The sequence below is a fragment of the Panthera onca genome, chromosome A1, assembly GCF_046562875.1.
Source record: "Panthera onca isolate mPanOnc1 chromosome A1, mPanOnc1 haplotype 2, whole genome shotgun sequence".
Lineage (NCBI taxonomy): Eukaryota > Metazoa > Chordata > Mammalia > Carnivora > Felidae > Panthera > Panthera onca.
The window spans coordinates 5095747-5115145 of record NC_138339.1 but is presented as its reverse complement, the minus strand read 5'-3'; positions in this window follow the sequence as shown (position 1 = coordinate 5115145).

Below are 19399 nucleotides of genomic sequence, written 5' to 3'. Positions count from 1 at the left end.
TGCTGACAGCTCAGAGCCTGGAGCCTGCTTCAGATTCCGCCTCTCCCTCTCTCTCTGCCCTTACCCCACTCATGCTCTGTCTCTCTCTCAAAAAATAAATAAACGTTAAAAAAAATTAAAAAGAAAATGGTGAGTGCAGTATAACTTTGCATTCTGTGTGTGTGTGTGTGTGTGTGTGTGTGTGTGCGCGTGTGCACGTATGTGTGGTGCACGTGCTTATGTCTGTGAAGGCACAGAAAGGATCTAGAAGGACACAGATAGGATTAGTAGTTGTGACTCCTTCTAGGAAGAACACTCTCGAGTGTTACCAGAAACAGACAATGTCTGTGCTTTATTCTGGAGCCTCTATATTATTTTTTTTAATGACATGGACGACTGTTACATATATATAAATATATTTTTAATACATTTTTTTCATGTTTATTTATTTTTGAGAGACAGAGTGTGAGCAAGAGAGGGGCGGAAAGAGAGGGAGACACAGAATCAGAGGCAGGCTCCAGGCTCCCAGCTGGCAGCCCCAGAGCCCGACACGGGGCTCGAGTCCACAAACCGTGAGATCGTGACCTGAGCCGAAGTCAGACGCTTAAGCGACAGAGCTGCCCAGGCGCCCCAAACTTTGTCGTTTAGAATAGTTTCAGGTTTGCAGCAAAATGAATGACAAGTACAGTGAGTCCCGGACTCCCCCTCCCCCACACATGCACAGCCTCCCCCACTATCAACCTCCCCCCACCAGAGTGGAACATTTGTAACAGTTGATGAACCTGCGTGGACACACCATCATCACCCAAAGTACTCGGTTTATGTCAGGGTTCACTCTCGGTATTGTACACTCTGTGGGTTTGGACAAATGTCAATGACTCGTATCCATCGCTAGGACATCACGTAGAGTATCTTCACTGCCCTAAAATCCTCTGCTCCACTGATTCATCCCTCCCTCTCTCCTCTTGTGACCACTGATCTTTTGACTGTCTCCACAGTTCTGCCTTTTCCACAGTGTCAACAAGGCTGGAATCATACAGTATGTAGCATAAATGCGTGTTTTAAGGTTTTCAAAAACACAGACATTGCCTGGAGTTGTGTCTGAGTGTAGAAGTACCGTGGAAAGCTGGTGAGGCTGGAGAAGGTCAGATGAACCCCAGGAAACACAGGATGGAACCTGAGCTAATGAGGCCCAGAGCAAGAAGGAAGAGATGTGTCCGTGCCGGAAAGAAGTTACAGCACAGTTAGACTAGGCCAAACGTAACGCTACATTATACACATAAAATAGAAACAATATGCACAAAGATTTTGAAGTGTAGAATTAACTGGGGAGGAAATGGAATCACTACTAAGTCAAGCTTCATAAAATCCCTGAATGCAAGGAAAATGTGCTATAAAATGATAAAAGATTTGATTAAAAAGGTAGACACAGAAAATAAACACAGGACATCCAGTAAATGGAAACTTTGGCATTCCTGCAAAAAGAACGCAGAATAAAAGCAGGTGAAATGTGCTTGACCAACACCAACACCAAGGTCCATCCCTGGTATGCTCTTAAACTTGACTGGTAAAATTCACTGTCCTTAGAGAGACCTCTAAAGTGACCACATACTGCACCTGAAGTCAACCTCCAGATTGTAAACCCAAGCGTAAAAATCTACTAATTTTTTTAAACGTAATTAGCCACCAAGGACTGTCTTGGGATGTTTTGATTATGTGAAACAAAATGTTGCCAAATCAGCTGTAACAAGATAGAGAGAGTGCTCTCTGAAATGCGGCAGCCCTGCTCCCCTCCAGGGACAGGACTGTCAGGACTAGATTTCCTGGAAGGAGAAAAGTGACAGGGGCTTCTGTGGTGCGACTGTGTACTTCTGGAAGACGGAAGGGTACTAACGGCACACAGTGAGGATGAAGAAAATGGAAGAGCTCCTGGGGGCCACCGTGGGCCTGCAGGTCCGGCCGGGATACAGCTGGCACACTGCGGGACAACTACAGAGGGAATTAACAGGAAATTACCATGGGGCAGGGAATTAATAGGGGCGCTGGTTACACGTGATGCAGGACAGAACCCAGAAAACAGCAGCAACAGACAGCGACGGCCATCCCTGGCCAGACGGCCAGTCGGAAGCCGTGCGTGGGTGAGCCCGTGGGATGGAAAGCTGGAGACACAGCAGGCCTCTCTGATGAAGGTGAGAGTCACAGCAGGGCGCAGCTCCTGCTGGAAACACTGCCTGAAGAGAGGCAGCAGGGCAACACCCAGGCTTCTTCTTCCAGCCTCTCCTCTATGGGCCGTTGGTCTACCCAAGCCGGAAGCCGGCAGACTGGGAGCCTTGGACAATGCGGCAGAGGGAAGGGGAGGAAAGAAGTTGCCCAACAGAGCACGAGACAGAGACAGCAGAGCACGAGAAGGCTGCACTCCTGGAGGCGAGCCTTCACCCAGGCCTCCCGGACTTTTGAGAAATCCCACAGAGATCCAGGTAGGCTTGGTCTGGTTGGATTTCCCAGGGAAGACAGCGTGCCTTCATGCCAGTCTAGGAGTGGCGGGGGCGAGGGCAGGTCAGGGGAAGAAGCGGCTTACACACAGCCGCATCTTCAGTGGTGACCCAGAAAGCCCTGAGAACACGGGCACGAACTTGCAGAGATGCTAGGAAGGACTCAGCCAAGGAGTGAGCTACGCCCACCTAAAACCCAGAGACAGTGATGCCCCAAGCCAAGGACAGCTGTGTCACTTGTGGGAGCCCCCAAATCAGGGTCTAAAAAGGTCTAAAAATTGGAGTAAGGCGCTTATTGGGCAATTACTAATAAAAACGTGGCTGGATTTCCTAAAGAATGTTTTCATCTCCCTGGGTCAACACTAACATCTTATTATTTCCCGGCCGCCAGACTGGGGTAATAAGGGTGGAGTGTCCAACCTCAATGATTTTCAGCCTTTCACTGCTCTGATCTCTGAATCATTGTCGTCTCGCAGATGTTACGGTGCGCTTCCCATCACCACGCTGTGTCCCTGGTGCCGTTTGGTTGTGCTGCTGGCCGGCCGGCTGTGCTATGTTTGTATCACGTAGGGTCTGGGCCCCAGGCTGCCACGCTGTCAGAGGCCATGCTCGCCCACGTTCCAGGAAGTGCAGGCTTTTGTCAAGACCCTTACCTTTGGACAGGCCATGCCTGCCTGCAGCACCGATCCCACCTGACACCCAGGGTCGTAACGGCACGCACCCTCCCGTGTAGCTCAGGCCGTGCGGCCCCGTAGCAGACCCCAAGCCTCCTGGCCACGGAGCCACAGAAAGCGGGCCGTGGGGCACCTTCACATCAAGCAGGGCCGTCTGTGTTTTGCGTACTGAAACGAGCTTACCTCTGCTGAACGCGATCAGTTTCCCCTTCCTGATGACCAGGCTGAAGTTGGGCTGGCCGGGCATCGGGGAAGTCCGGACCCGTGTTTCACCTCAGACCCCTTGAGGCTTGCTATTATTTGAATCTTGCCAATACATCCTGCTTCATGTTCGCCTGAGTTCTGTTCAGGAAACAGTCTGAATCCTAACGAGATGTCCTAAAAAGATGAAAACAAAAAGCTCCAAGTAATACTCCCGGACCTAAAAGATGCGATGTAGACACTTCATCTCCTCAGTTCATAGGTCCTTAGAAACTTTCTGAAGGATTGCTTTACCCCCAAACCACAATTTTTTAAATTTTTTTTATGTTTCTTTATTTTTGAGAGAGAGACAGAGACAGAGAGAAACAAGCAGGGGCGGGGCAGAGAGAGGGAGACACAGAATCCGAAGCAGGATCCAGTCTCCGAGCTATCAGCACAGAGCCTGACACGGGGCTGGAACCCACGAACAGTGAGATCATGACCTGAGTCGAAGTTGGACACTCAACCGACTGAGCTCCCCAGGTGCCTCTCCCCCAAGCCACATTTTTAATGTTTCCCCCTGACAGGAAGAACCAAGCTTGTTTTGGAACACACACACACACACACACACACACACACACACACACATGTCTTACATGTGTATAGTTTGTGTAACCTCAAGATTTTTTGAAGAAATTTTTGAATAGCAAAAAATCGTACGGCACGTGATTGTTCAGCAACCGTTAACTAGAAAGTGTTGAGCACGTACTATGGCTTCGTGATGAGCAAGAACGTTTTCCAGACTTGCGTCAACAAGACTTGCCTCTGGGAAGTCACCAGAGAAAGCTTCCTTCCATGTTATGGCAATAGATGGTCATCAGAGTCCAGGGAAGTCAATACCAAGTGAAATCAGATTTGCCTTGCACTCATATCCCTCACTTTACTAAATAAATCCATGTTCCAAAATATTGGCATAAAGAAATTATTACAAATCCGCTAAATAAAGTAGGAAGTTTACCATTTACTAAAATAAATTCCTATACAAATTATTTCATAAGTCATAACAGCCACTCTCTGCTGTGTGTTTTGTTTGATATGGACTTTTTCAAAACACTTTGCGTGTTCTTAGGAATGAAATATCTAGGGGCGCCTGGGTGGCGCAGTCGGTTAAGCGTCCGACTTCAGCCAGGTCACGATCTCGCGGTCTGTGAGTTCGAGCCCCGCGTCAGGCTCTGGGCTGATGGCTCGGAGCCTGGAGCCTGTTTCCGATTCTGTGTCTCCCTCTCTCTCTGCCCCTCCCCCGTTCATACTCTGTCTCTCTCTGTCCCAAAAATAAATAAAAAACGTTGAAAAAAAAATTAAAAAAAAAAAAAAAAAAAAAAGGAATGAAATATCTAAATTTAGAGGAGAATTTAACCTACATTGTCTACCTTTAATTTTTACAACTGCTACACGGAAGAAACAATTTCCAGAGTGTAAAAACAACAACCCAAGTTTTTTATACCGTCTCTGTTCAGACAGCCAGTCTTTGAAGCCTGCCTGCCCGGTTGCCAGACTCAGCAACCAAGCTGTGCTTGGATAGTGGCGTCCTCTGGAGGCCAGTAAGAGAACTGTCACATTTTAAGTCCCACATCGCCAGGCTCTTGGAAGTCCTGAGTTATAATGACAATCATGAAAACACAGAGACTTTCCTTTCTCTTCTGCTGCTACTCACACCCGTGGTATTTTCACCTAAAGAAATAATTTTCTCACACTTTCATGAAAAAGGCTTCCTTTTTTTTTGTTTTTGTTTTTGTTTTTACTATTCTTATCTAAGGAGAATAAATTTTATTTGTACTTATGAACAAAAATTTTTTTTTAATTTTTTTAAAAATTTTTTTAAATATTTATTTATTTTTGAGACAGAGAGAGACAGAGCATGAATGGGGGAGGGGCAGAGAGAGAGGGAGACACAGAATCGGAAGCAGGCTCCAGGCTCTGGGCCATCAGCCCAGAGCCCGACGCAGGGCTCGAACCCACGGACTGTGAGATCGTGACCTGAGCTGAAGTCGGACACTTAACCGACTAAGCCACCCAGGCGCCCCTTAAATTTTTTAATGTTTATTTATTTTTGAGACAGAGAGAGAGACAGAGTGCGAATGGGAGAGGGGCAGAGAGAAAGGGAGACACAGAATCTGAAGCAGGCTCCGGGCTCTGAGCTGTCAGCACAGAGTCCGATGCAGGGCTCAAACTCACGAACGGCGAGATCGTGACCTGAGCCGAAGTCGGACGCTGAACCGACTGAGCCACCCACACTCCCCAAAGGAAGACTCTAATTATGCTTGGGATCTGTATCAAGGTAACAAAAATGGAGGCATTTGCAATTAAATCAAACAGCATGACTAACTGCTAGCCTTTGATTCTCCCTGCAAAGCCCATTCCCAGAAATTTCCCAAATTCCATTTTCTAAGCACCAGGAAGTTGGAGCTTTTTAAGAGGCCATTAAATTGTTGGTTACCTCCTGTGTTTGTGCATTAGTTCACTTATCAGTTCCTGTGGTTGTAGTAACTCTCTAGCACGTGACTGATTCGCAGATCAGTCAGAAGAAGGTAGGTCATGTGGCAGTTGCAAACGGATCTGGAAATCTCCGTGGCTTTGTGTATAAAGGTTCATTTGTCTCTCTCACAAAGCCCTCTGTGATTTCAGCCACTTTCTAGGGACTCTGACTTCGGTGACTCAGAGATCCAGGGGAACTGATTCTTACAGCCGGCACCTGGGTCCCTTGGTTTCCAGCTCACTGCATCAGTGGCAGAGAACCAGAGATCATGCACCTGCTCTTAAGTGCTTTAAAAGTCCAGAGGTGATGCTTATGATTTGGGACCACTGTCCAGAACTTACCACATGGCCCTACCTAAGGGAGGCTGGGAAATGTGGGTATCCTGTCGATAGTCACTGAGCACCACTACATGACATATTGCAAAAATACTTTAAGGTTACTATTTTTGAGGAGGAGCTCTAACCCAGAATTTCCACCCCACTTGTACACTATCCAGGAGAAAATGCAGCCTTCATCAGTAGTATACTGCTGTGTTAGTTCAGTAAATACAAAAGAGAAGGGAGGAGGCAGCTTCCTTCAAAATAAAGTCCTGGAGGAATAGTGTTAAGCTAGGTACCACGATAAACAGATCAGCTCAGACATTTGGGGCAGACAAGGTGTGACCAAGTAGAGAAGTAACAGGCCGTAATAAGCCAGCAGGCAAGAATTGGTGGTAATTCTTCACGGACCATACGCAACGTTACACAGTTATGAACGCAGAGGAGAGGAATTAAAAGAGGCTGAGAGCCTGACGCTCAGCCACTTGTAGGCTCAGTGGAGAAACAGCACCTCCCAGTGATGCTTCCTTGTACATCCTGCAGGACCTCCCGGGCACAGGAGTTCGGATCTCAGCTGTACTGCGATGGTTAAATTCTAGTGCGTTTCTGGGCACTTTAAATGGCTTCCAGAAGAACTGGTGAGCTATGAGCTTACATAACTGTCCAGCACGGATGACTTCTCAAGTAACTTTGGGAGCTGACCAGGGACGCTAAAAAGAGATGCAGTGAAACCACAGAATAATCCACACGGCCGGGATATTCCACAGGGGAGCCAGAAAAATAGGGCAGAAGAAGGAAGGTGGGTGATGAGCGAAGGAGGAAAGCAGGATTTGTGAGGATGGACGGCTCAGAAGGAAATCGCTTGTGTGCAGAGCCGACCGGCATGACCAAGTTCAAATGTGATGGGGAGATGTGAAGCATGATCTTCTGGTAGTTTACATGAGACACGAAACGAGTCCTAGTTCCTCCCTGCTTGTCATCCCCACAGACACGTGTACGTGCACACGGGGGCACACGCGCACGCACACACACAAATGAGTGTCAAGGACAAACATCTCTAACTAACCACGGGGTGCAGCGAGGAGGGAGCCGGGTAAGAAAGGAGAAAAGAAAAGCATCGCCTGATGTCTGGAACGGAGCCTGGCATTCACCACCAGGCGCGTCATTCCCATCAGACCTGATGCGACAGAGACCCAATCTCAGACAGGGGTCCTCTGAGACCAAGATGAAGTGAGACAGGGCATGTCCCTTCATAATTTTTGTCTAAGCTCAGACAAAAACAAGGTCCCCGTGCCGCCCACCGGGCACTAACACCCCGCTCTCAGTCACAGTGAATGGCGGCTACTTCTTCACAACTCCAGCTTTACCCCCCGCTGCAGTCTACCCTCCCTATTCGTACGATGTAGCGAGACACCCGTCATGGAATTTTCCCTGCTCTCTGATGGCCTCCGGGCTGGAGCAAACACCTGCTTTTTTAGATCCTGTCCCAAATCACATACCCAAAGTCCAAATCTTCTGTCCAGTTCTAACACCCTGCAACTGAGACACCCATCGAGTGTTCTCCTCTGCTTCACGGGCAGTAAATCCACGCTGTCAGCTACAGGTGCACTCCTGGTGGCCTCGGCTGGGCAGTGCGGACAGGGATGAAGCCATCCCAGCTGGACCGCGATAAACCAGATGAGGTGCAGGAAGGTGACTGCACAAACAGTAGGGGAGAGAGGAAGGAGGGAGTGGGAAGGAAGAAAGTAAGAAGCAGGGAGTTCATTGTTTCCAGGACGGCTTCTGCACAGCTGCCCATTACTCTGTCAGTGCACACCCATGCATGCACACACACACACACACACATACACACACACACATGTGCGCACACACACACACACAGCCCACGAGGAAGGGAGTGTATTTGGAAATAAAGAACTGATTCCTGCTTCTTGTCTGCAGCTCCAGAGTGTGGGCCCCACAGATGCATCCAGCCAGGCCGGGCAGGGGAGAGGGCAGAGAGCAGCTAAGATGGGCAGAAGCAGATGTGGCGGCAAATACAAATGAACGGCATGCCGTGAAACCTGTTTCTCTCCATACCATGGGGACAGCACATCAGAGAGCTGGAAAACTGCCCCCCAAGAGGCATCAAAGTGTTGTGGGAGCCTGGTTGTCAGAGTCCAGGGCTCAGGACCTGCTTCTGCTGGAAGAGTGGCCACACCCAAGGGTTCACCCCAGTCAGGGAGCTGTGAGAATGGCCTGGATTTGTAACAAACAGGACTGGCCTCTACTCCTGCTGGAGCCAAGAAAGCGACAGTGTCGGGCCAGTGCCAGAACCGTGTGGGGTCAGGATCAGCTGGTCCCCGTCGGGACCGTGCCTGGCGCTCAGGCCACCCTCGAGCTGACACCACCTCACTCTGGCCATGTGGCAGTGGACACTTGCAAGCTTCGTGGCTCCAAAAGAGAGAGGGGAGGGGAGAGAACCTTCTGTGAAGGGGGACGGCGCTGGGAGAGGGGACTCTGAGGAGCAACTGGGTGTAACGCAAGGAGCGCCCAGAAAAGGCTCACGATCATATCAGAAACGACTAGAGCATCTGCAACTCAACAGCAACAGAAACGTCTACAGATACAACAGAGAAACGGAAAGGGCATGCTACACACGTTTGTCTAACATGAAGGAAGGCAGCGAAGAAGGCTCAGAGGGGCAGAAACACCGTGAGACACACAGGAAAAAAACGTTGGCCATAACTGCAACCATTTCAATGGATTAAACTCTCCAACCAAAAGGCAGAGGTTGTCAGCGTGATAAGCAAGATCCAACCATCTCCTGCCCACAAGAGATACACGTTAGATTTAAAGATGCAAGTAGATTAAAAGTAAAAAGATGAAAACAAAATATTTATCATGAAAACAGTAACCAAAGGGAGCTGGAAATTTTGGGAACATCAGACAAAATGGACTTCAAGATGAGATATGTTAAAAGAGCCAAAAAAGGACATTTCGTGAAGATACAAGGATGACTCCATCAGGAATACCTAACGACTAGAAGTGTCTTTGCACGTAATAACAAAGCCCAAAAATACACAAAGGAAAAACTGTCAGATTAAAAGGAGAAATAAGCAATTCAAAATAAAATTGGAGACCATAATACTTCTCTCCAAAATTGATTAAAAAAAAAAAATCTACACAAAAATTCAGTGAATTATAGAAGAATTGAATAGCGCTATCAACCAGCTTGACGTAACTGACATATTTAGAATGTTCTGGTATATCCAATGCCAGAACACATGTATGAACACACATGAATTAATTTCCAGGATAGACCATATTCTAGGTCATGAATAGGAATTTTGAAAGATTGAAACTATATAATGAAATTAGAAATTAGAAATCAATGCAGAAAATGATGTGGGAAACCCCCAGATTGTTGGAAATTAAAGCACACCAAGTCTCCGACAGACCAAAGAAGCACTCACGAGGAAATGAAAGTATCTTGAACAGAAAGAAAATGAGCACAGATGCAAAACTCCTTAAGAAAATTGCAACGACCCAAACTTGGCACTAGATGAGAAGGGCTCCGTACCATGACCAAGTGGGGTTTATTCCAGGAGGGTGAGAATAGTGCCGCGTCTGAAAATCATGACTGTAACAAACCACATAAGGAGGATACAGAACAAAACTCACACGATCATCTCAGTAGATTTTGGGAAATTGTTTGACCAACTCCATCATCCGTGATATAAACTCTCCAAAGACAAGGAATATAAGGGAGGTTCCCCAATCTGACAAAGGAAATTCAGGGGAACCTTGGTTTGCGAGCACAATGCGTTCTGGAAACACGCGTGTACTCCACAGCACTCGAATATCAAAGCGAATTTCAAGAACCATTGGCTCAGTGTGACCATGGGGCATTCGGCGTCGTGTACTACTCCTACCAGAAGACATCGCTCGTATATCAACTTAAAATTTGTTAGCAATGTTTGCTCATCTTGTGCAACATTCACAGAACAAGTCACTGGCCATCCAAGGTTTTATCGTATACAAAAACCTACAGCTGACGTGACAGCTGATGATAAGACTGTATGCCTGGGGCGCCTGGGTGGCTCAGTCGGTTAAGCGTCCGACTCTTGGTTTTGGCTCACGTCGTGATCTCACGGTTTTGTGGGTTTGAGCCCCCCACTGGGCTCTGTGTTGACAGTGCAAAGCCTGCCTGGGATTCTCTCTCTCTCTCTCAAATAAATAAATTAAAACTTTTACTTTTCAGGACATATAGGTAAGACAGTAAAAATACAAGCTACAAATGGAGAGAAAGTATTTGCAAATGACGTATGTGATAAAGGACTTTTCTCAGACTGTATAAAGAACGATCACAACCCAGTAATAAGACAAGAGGTCCAATTTTTTGTAAATGGACAAAAGACTGGAAAAGACATTTCACCAAAGATCATGGACACCGTTAGCCGCCAGGGAAGTCAACATATTGACTTCATATTCCCATTATGAGATACTACATATTCCCATTAGAAAGACTGTAATCAAAACGATTAAAACTAGAAAGAAGTGCAGCAAGGATGTGGCGAACAAGGAGCCCTCATCACTTGCCAGGCGGAATGTAACGAAAACAGTTCAGTAGCTTCCTTAAAAGTTATACATACGACACAACCCAGCCACTCTACCCCTAGGTATCTATCTACCCAATGAAGACACAGACATATGCACACAGCGGCAGCATCCGTAACAGCCGGAAACTGTCTAACGTCCACCAGGAAGTAAATGAACACAGTGAGGTACGTCCGTACACTGGGGTTCCGCTCAGAGCTAAGGAAACAAACCTCTGCCACACCTCACACAAGGAGGGAGCTCGCGGCATTATGCTGAGTGAAAGGAGTCAGACACATAGAGCTCAGATGGCATGATTCCGATTATGCGAACGTGGCTAGAGAAGACAAAAACACGGAAACCGAGGGGCCCTAGCTGGCTGCAGCCAGGAGTGCGGGTGGGATACACCGAACTTTTGGGGGAGATGGAAGTGTCCTAAAACTGGATTGTGGTGATGGCTGCACAAGGGCGTATTACTAAAACACCACTGAACTGTGCATTTATGGTGCATGAATTGTGTTGTGTAAATTATAATTCAATAAGCTGTAAAAAAAAAAAAAACCTGCAGACAATGCTCATGCAGTCAAGGGTGTGTTATAAAAGGCTTTGAAGACTCATTAGATGGTTCCTTCTTAAGGAAATTATTGTTATTACTAAACTGGTGTCCAGGAAAGCTGAACGGTCTGTACCTATCAGTAAATTCATTTGCAAGACGTGCCTGTATCCTAACGTGTGTCTAGAGGAGGCATCTGTTCTGTTGCATCTATGGGCCAGCTGGGTCATGGGCCAGCTGGGTCATGAGCCAGCCGCTCAGCCACAGACCTAGATGGCAAGATTACATGTCACAGCTCTCGTGACGGGCAAGGTGGCATCTAAGGTGATCGGTGAGTCTTATTAGCAAAACGCTCTTTTCATCAGGTACTAAAACACATTTGCTTGGACATTGTCGTCTGGGCACCGAAAAGGGGCTGCGAAACACAAGATAAAGAGTATTTGCTCCAACTGTCACCAGGATGGGCCTGATAGCGTTGGCGCTGGGAACAAAGAACGGCCTGTGACAGCAGCCTCCTCTGAGCGTCAGACCAGGCTTCCTGCACACAACAGTGCCTCCTACTGCACATGCTTCTAATAACACTGATGATCACCGAGTGCTTCCTCCCAGAGATTTCAAGCCGTCACATGTGAATTACAGCCACCGTAGTGAAACCAGGCTCTTCCACATACTGGAAGATGGACGTAGAGGAGTACTGGCACATGTTTAACCACAGACGCCCCCGAGGAGAAAAAGGACCTAATTTGTAGCATTTGCTGATGGTCACGACACAACACTGCCACCACGGCCGATTCGAAGCTACTGATGTGATGCCACTGAATACAGAGTTGGAACAAGATATTCACAGTGGCCGTGAATGGTGCCAGCACACCTATGCCTAGGGACACAGGGACACAGACTCTAATTTTTTTTATTATTTTAAAACCTTTACTTTTGAGAGAGAGAGAGGCAGAGTGTGAGCAGGGGAGGGGCAGAGAGAGGGGGAGACGCAGAATCGGAAGCAGGCTCCAGGCTCTGAGCTGTCAGCGTAGAGCCCAACACAGGGCTGAGAGTCACAAACTGCGAGATCATGACCTGAGCTGAAGTCGGATCTTAACCGATTGAGCCACCAGGCGCCCCCAGAAACCTGAGACTTAACTAAGACAGCCAGGCCAGCTAGGGTTGCACAATTCAGCCACATCGCTCTTTGCAGACTGTGCCCTGAGCAGGCCCAATGTTGAGCTCAACGTCCTGAGACCTAACCAAAGGTTCTCACAGTTCTGAGGTTCTTGCAGTTGTAAGGTTTTTGAGTTGATCTTGCTACCAGACAGAAGCTCTGTTGTTGGAGAGCCTCACCCAGTTACAACGGATCCACTAGCCAGGGACTCTCATTTCTCCAAAGGCAGTACTGAGTTCCACGTCCTTGGGAGCAACCATCTGACAATGGCTAAGGAAGATCATGTTTTGTCTCTGAGCCAGGGGCACATGGCCAGGGCTTGGCCAGCAGCCAAGGGCTGTGGTAAACAGGTGGGGATTAAATGTCACTGTTGCTGATGCCCAGGATCAGAGATTCACACACTACACACCTGCTTATTGGTGCCACAAGGCTTCCAAGCTCCAAGACAGGAAAGATGAGCAAGTCTCAAAGTAAGACGGCCGTCACACAGGGCGTGGGGTTCACAAAATACCCGTCCCCACTCCCCCCAGGTCAGTGATGGCTCCTGCAGTCGTGGGGACCCCCAGTTAGGAATCTCGGATCTCTGCACATGAGTGATGGTGGGTCCAGACCTCAGACGGGCAGGCATCATCAATGCGCTTTTCCATTAGATTCTCAGGGTCGCTCAAAGGCTAGCAATGAGAGACACCGTCTCTGCAGAAATGACAGAAAAAAACCTCAAAACTTCCAGAGAATGAGGACACTTTATAACTTTGCTGTTCTGGCTTAGCTTAGAAAAACTAGCCATATTATTACCCTGTAAAGATGCTTTCAAATATAAAAGACATTTGTAAGCTAGATTTTGATTTTGAGCTTTCTCTATACCATATGAAGAAAAACTCCCGTCTTAAAACGATCGTTGCCAGAAAAGGTTCAAAATGGGGCCTGGGGGGTTGAAGGGATGGTCGCACTCAACAATTCGGTATTTATGTATCATCTGACATCTGCGAAGTGCTTTGCAACCAGCTTTTCTTATCTCACTCACAGGCTGTGCGGGCAGGTCAGCAATGGTCCCTCCTATCTTCTCAGAGAGGGAAGTAGGACAACGTGATCCTTAGATTAGTATGCAGTAATTCCAAATAAAGCTGACAATAAGTGACAACCATTTCATTCTATTCAGATTGCCACTTTTGAAAGTTGTTGATAGAAGGAAATTTTGTCCACTGCGTCAACAGAAGATAGTGTTTTTCTTCTTATCATATAGGAGCCAGACAATCAAAATTCATATCTAAAAATAGCACCACCAACAAAGGTCAAAAAGAGCTACTGCTTTAATTAGTACTTGGGGACACAGCTTTTGTTATTTAAAAACAGAGAGGGCACCTTGGACTTTGGCTCAGGTCATGATCTCACTGTTGGTGGGATCAAGCCCCGCATTGGGCTCTGTACTGACAGCTCGGAGCCTGGAGTCTGCTTCGGATTCTGTGTCTCCCTCTCTCTCTCTCTGCTCCTCCCCTGCTCGTTCTCTCTCTCTTTCTCTCTCAAAAGTAAATAAACATTAAAAACATAATAAAAAATAAAAACAGAAATAGAAAGTTGTGTGTGCATGTTCTCCATTCTGGAGAAACAGGCTTTAAGACCACAAACCATAATAAACACAAAAAATGTTTCAACTATCGCAAGTTACAGAGCAAGTGCATCAGCCATCAAGGAAGTTGTCCAGCTCTCCGTCCTACCAGAGAGCTGAGGGACTAACCAGCAGGAAGACACTCGTCTTTGCTACATTAACTGAGCCCCTGCCTTTAGCACCATTCGAGCTCATGCATGGCAAACCTTCCTGCTGACAGGGAAGGGAAGGACATCAATCAGTGACCCAACTTACATCTCATATACATATTTATGAGACCTGGGATAAGCTACACGGTGGTAGGCAACAGAAGAACCTAGTTTAGTCAGATGGACGGTGAAAGGCATTCCAAGAAAGTGACATTGAGCTGAAATCTAAAGGCTGAGTTAGTGTTAACAGGGAACAAAGGGAGGAGGAGAAGAGCATGTTCCAAGGCCCTGTGGTGGAGGCTGCATAATTTGCTGCAGGAATTAAAAAGAGGCCAAAGGTCCACAGCTTTGTAACAAAGGGGTGAGGACAGGAGAGAAAGGAGCTCTGATTCCAGAAGTTGAGAGGCAGTTCTGGGAGCCGATGACAGCCCACAGAGGCCAGGGCTTAGCAGGTTGGTTTCTGGAGCTGAGCTCAACTGCCACTTAGTAGCAAGCACCATTCACAAGTCCCATGGGACCTCTGTGCGGTTCCTCTCCTGTAATCTGGTTTCTGCCTTGCAAGGTTGTTGCAAAGATTCATTGCTCCGTTTCCTATAAAGCACTTTACACACAATTTGATCATTTTTATTTAAAGCCTTTCACTGACATCCTCTTACCTTTAGGCCACTGTTTCTTAGCCTAGATTCTGTGGGGCACTGCCTGGTACCACGCTCCAAGCAAGGGTACCCTGATTAAATGAGTTTGAGAAGCACTGTGCATCGGCAAAGTAAAGAATCCTCTGAAAGTCCCCCAGTTAAAAAAAAAAATTAACTTTCTCAACTGAGAGTGTACAACACGTGATGACCCCATGTCACTCACTTTTTGCTGGAGGCAGTGCTGTCACCTTTAATAACCAATGTCCCTAAGTCCACAAAAGTTGCATGGAGAAAATTGAGAGGCACCAGCCAAGATTGATTTTAGACTCTGGCTTGTGCATTTGCAAGGCTGCAGCAGAGAAATTTCCAGGTTGTCATTTAGAAAACAAACCATTTCAAAGCTCCTATTTATAACCCATTCTTAAGCAATCGTCACTTCTCAGAATCTTTTCCTGACCCATAGCTAAAGTTCTCAGTTTATTCAGAAGACGGCTTTCAGGGAACAGGTTTGTGTTACTAGAACAATATGACCCTGTTAGTAGCTTCATTTCACCGGAGGCTCAGTTTTCTCATCTGTATACTCTGGTGTCAGACGAGGTGATCTAAGAGCCCCTTGAACACAAGGATTATCTGATTCTCTGTTAAAATTTTTCCAGGTTGCATGTGTTATGTTCTTAGGTAATTAACTGAGACCAGTCCAGTCTCTAAATGAGTGGACAGACACACTTCCATCCACAAATGGACAAAACACTAGTGTGGTAGGGTCCCCTCCCTAAGGAAAGGGGGGGGGGGGGAAACAAACCTCAAAGCAACCTGGCTATATGCTCATGACCTTGTAACATGAGACCACTTAACCAGACTGCATTTTGTGTGTTACCATATACGGGAGACAAAGAAGTAGAAAATATATTTTTAAAAACTATGCCACTTGGTATTTGGGGCTCAGTTCTTCTGGTACGAACCCAGCTGAGCGGTGTCGGCAGGAATAAAGTTGCTTCCTGGAAAAAAAAAAAGCCTTGGGGTCATGACTCTCTGTGCGAGAATCCTGCTGTACTAGGTCTTTGACTCCCTGCCTTCCCATTATTTTGTCCATCTCAGCAGCACTGAAGAATTTCACCAAATGCACGATCATGATCACTTTCACAATTTTCTGTGTCGGTTTTTTAGAAACACATTAAATACAGAGAAGTGCAAGATGTAATACAAAATAAATAAGACATGAAAGCATAATATACAGCCTGGGGAATATAGTCAATAACATTGTGTTAACTTTGCAAGGTGACAGATGGTAACTGACACTTACTGTGGTGACCATTTCACAATGTATACAAATGTCGAGTTACTATGTTACACACCTGAAACTAACATAATAGCGTATGTCAATCATACCTCAAAAAATTAAAAACAAAAAAACCAAAAACAATAACATGAAGGAAAAGTACCCAAATGTTAACATCTGTTAAATCATGGATGACTATGCTTGTGTATTTTTCTCCATGCTTTTAAATCTTCTGGAATTTAAAAATTATGACCTTCAGTAAGTGATAAATTTCTGTTAATGGTGATCTCACCGAAGTCGGCTCATCTGTGCTCTTCATCATGTCCTCAAGGCGTAAATTTACAAATAGAAATATAATCTTGTTTCTTGCCCTGCAAAGTTCAGGTTTGGCCAATTATCTCCTAGATGCAAGCATTATTTACTTAATAGCAACCAGGAGTTAAACCATACCCAAGCTATCTACTTCCAAAATTAATTCCATAAGCTTAACTGTCAGCATCCCAGGAAGAGACATTTCTCCACCAACTTTATCCGAAAGGAAGACATACTTCATAACGGTCCACCTAAACCACCTTGAGAATGGTCACAAGCCAAAATGCCATTTTGTTTTTATTGATCATAAACATTCAAAGGTACACAGTAAAACATCTCAAACTCTGTCCAAACTATGGCAAACTTTGAATCAAGCTGGATTCTGGCTGAAGCCAGCGATGTTCACCTTTCTGGGAATATGCTCTTTGTAGCATTTAATTATATGCAAACAAATGAGGCTCTAATTAAAGGACTTCTTACATTTTTTCTTTGTGTAGAAGAAAACTTAGAAATTTTCAACCAAATGTGAACTAGCAGGACCCCAGGCTCACTTGGCTAAGATTAAGTTGGAGAGCCCTGGAAATAAAACACCAAGCAATGGAGGTTGGACAGTGCTGTTTTGAACTCTGGGGAGAGTGGATTGGGGCTGGGGCAGGGGCAGCCTGGGAGTTGAGGAAGGACTTAGGGGAGTTCAGCTTGCATGTGTCAGTCATTGTGTTGAAGCAGCAGCCACCCCCAAAACTGGGGCAGCTCTAGGCCATGGTCTGGAGGCCACAGGAGGAACTTCGGGACCAGGTGCTCTGTGCTTACAAGGAGTTGGCAACCTGAGTGGAGACAGACCGACTTCCTGCAGTAGCTGTCCATCTGCCCCCGGGCTGGTGAATTCCAATCACCTCCCGCCTGGGCCAGGGCAGTGAAGTCGGACCTTTCTCATACTCTCGGCTGATGGGGGGTGGGCAACACAGGGGGAAAGGCAATTTCAGGACGAAGAAGAAAAGAGGCAACACTGTTGATAGGCACGCCATCTTCTCAAGAAAAGCTTATTGGATGACAGACTCTGCCAGAAGCAGAAACATCAGACGAAGCATTTACAACTAGACCAATGGACATTTGAAAATAAATAGGCAATACGTTAGCAATACGAAACAGAAAGAAAAAAATCAGAGAACAGAAGAAACATCTTGTATGAATAGCTGAAACAGAGAATGGAATGACTAGGCAGAATAGCAGGATGGATGCAGCAGAGGAATAATAGAATAACAACTAGATGATAGAGTATTGCAAGAATACCAATCCCAGGAAGGCGAAATGACAGAATTAGAAAATGCAGAAAAATTGAAAGTGATATGGAGAAAAGAAAAAATGCACAGAAATCTAAACACAAGGAGGATTGGGGGGAAGGGCGGCGGGGGAGGGGGGGCGCTGGTAATTAAAATGAGATGAGTAAATGTTTGAAGCAATGTTCAAAAAAAAAAAAAAATTTTCCAGAATTAGAAAACAAAAATAAAGCAATGGTTCATATTGAAAGTTTTCATGGAGTACCAAAGAAGAAAATAAATTAAATATATGTTAATGAAATTTCAAAATATCAGATAAAAAGACAAACTTCAAAGCCTCCTGAAATAAAGAATATATCATATACAACTGGGGTGCCCGGATGGCTCAGTTGGTTGAGCGTCTGACTCTTTGATTTTGGCTCAGGTCATGACCTCAGGGTTGTGGGATTGAGCCCGTGTCAGGTTCTGTGTTGAGTGTGGAGCCTGTTTGAGATTCTCTCTCTCTGTCTCCCTCTGCCCCTCCCCCACTTGTGCACGCTCTCTCTCTCTCTCTCTCTAATAAAATTTTTTAAATATTAAAAAAAAAGAATTGTATCAACATCAGATTTTAGCAACAATGGATGCAAGAAAAAACCATGGAGTGTTTTCAAAATACTGAGTCTCCTAGATTGTTAAATCAGGTAAGACTATCAGGAGGCTTAGGGGCGCCTGGGTGGCTCAGTCAGTTGAACGTCCCACTCTTGATTTTGACTCACTTGATTTTGACCCTGATCCCAGGGCCGTGGGGTCGAGTCCTGAGTCAGGCTCTGTGTTGAACGTGGAGCCCGCTTGAGATTCTCTCTCCCTCTGCCCCTCCCCTACTCTCTTTCTTTCTCTCTTTCTGAAATAAGAATAATAGAAGAATATCATGAGGTTTATAAAATCTTGGAAATGTGGCTACCAGAGATCCAAGTTGATGAAGCTTCTAGATGAAGCACTTAAATAAGAGAAGAGACAAATCCAGGAGATGCTGCTAGTTATACACGATGATGTAAGAAATAAACTTGATCAAATACCGCGGTAAAGTTTGCTGTTATCTTTATTAAACCATCAGCAACAGGGGCGCCTGGGTGGCTCAGGTGGTTGAGCCACCGACTCTCGATTTCTGCTCAGGTCATGATCTCGGGGTCGTGGGATCAAGCCCCACATGGGGCTCTGGGCTGACAGTATGGAGCCTGCTTGGCATTCTCTCTCTCTCCCTCTCTCTCTGCCCCTCCCCTGCTCACTCTCTATCTCTCTCTCTTAAAAAATTAATAAACTTTAATAAATAATTAAGTAATCATTAGCAACAAAAAAGGTAAAATATGCCCCAAATTATACAGAATCAATAATGCAGATCCTCGCTGTTTAATACAAAAGCCACTCGCCATATGCAGCTATTTAAATTTGAGTTAAGTAAAATGAAATGAAATTTTAAAGTCCGTTCCTCCATGATACTACCACAATTCCTGTGATCAGCAGCCCTATTTGAGTGCACGCTACCCCATCAGGCAGCATCGACAGAGAACATTTCCAGCATCACAGAAAGTTCTGTTAGCCAGCCCTGAAATACACAGTATCGATATGATGCCGTGTCTGTAGGAAAGATGAGACCAGTGACTATGAGAGAGTTCGAGACTTCTAGTCTCATTACAGAA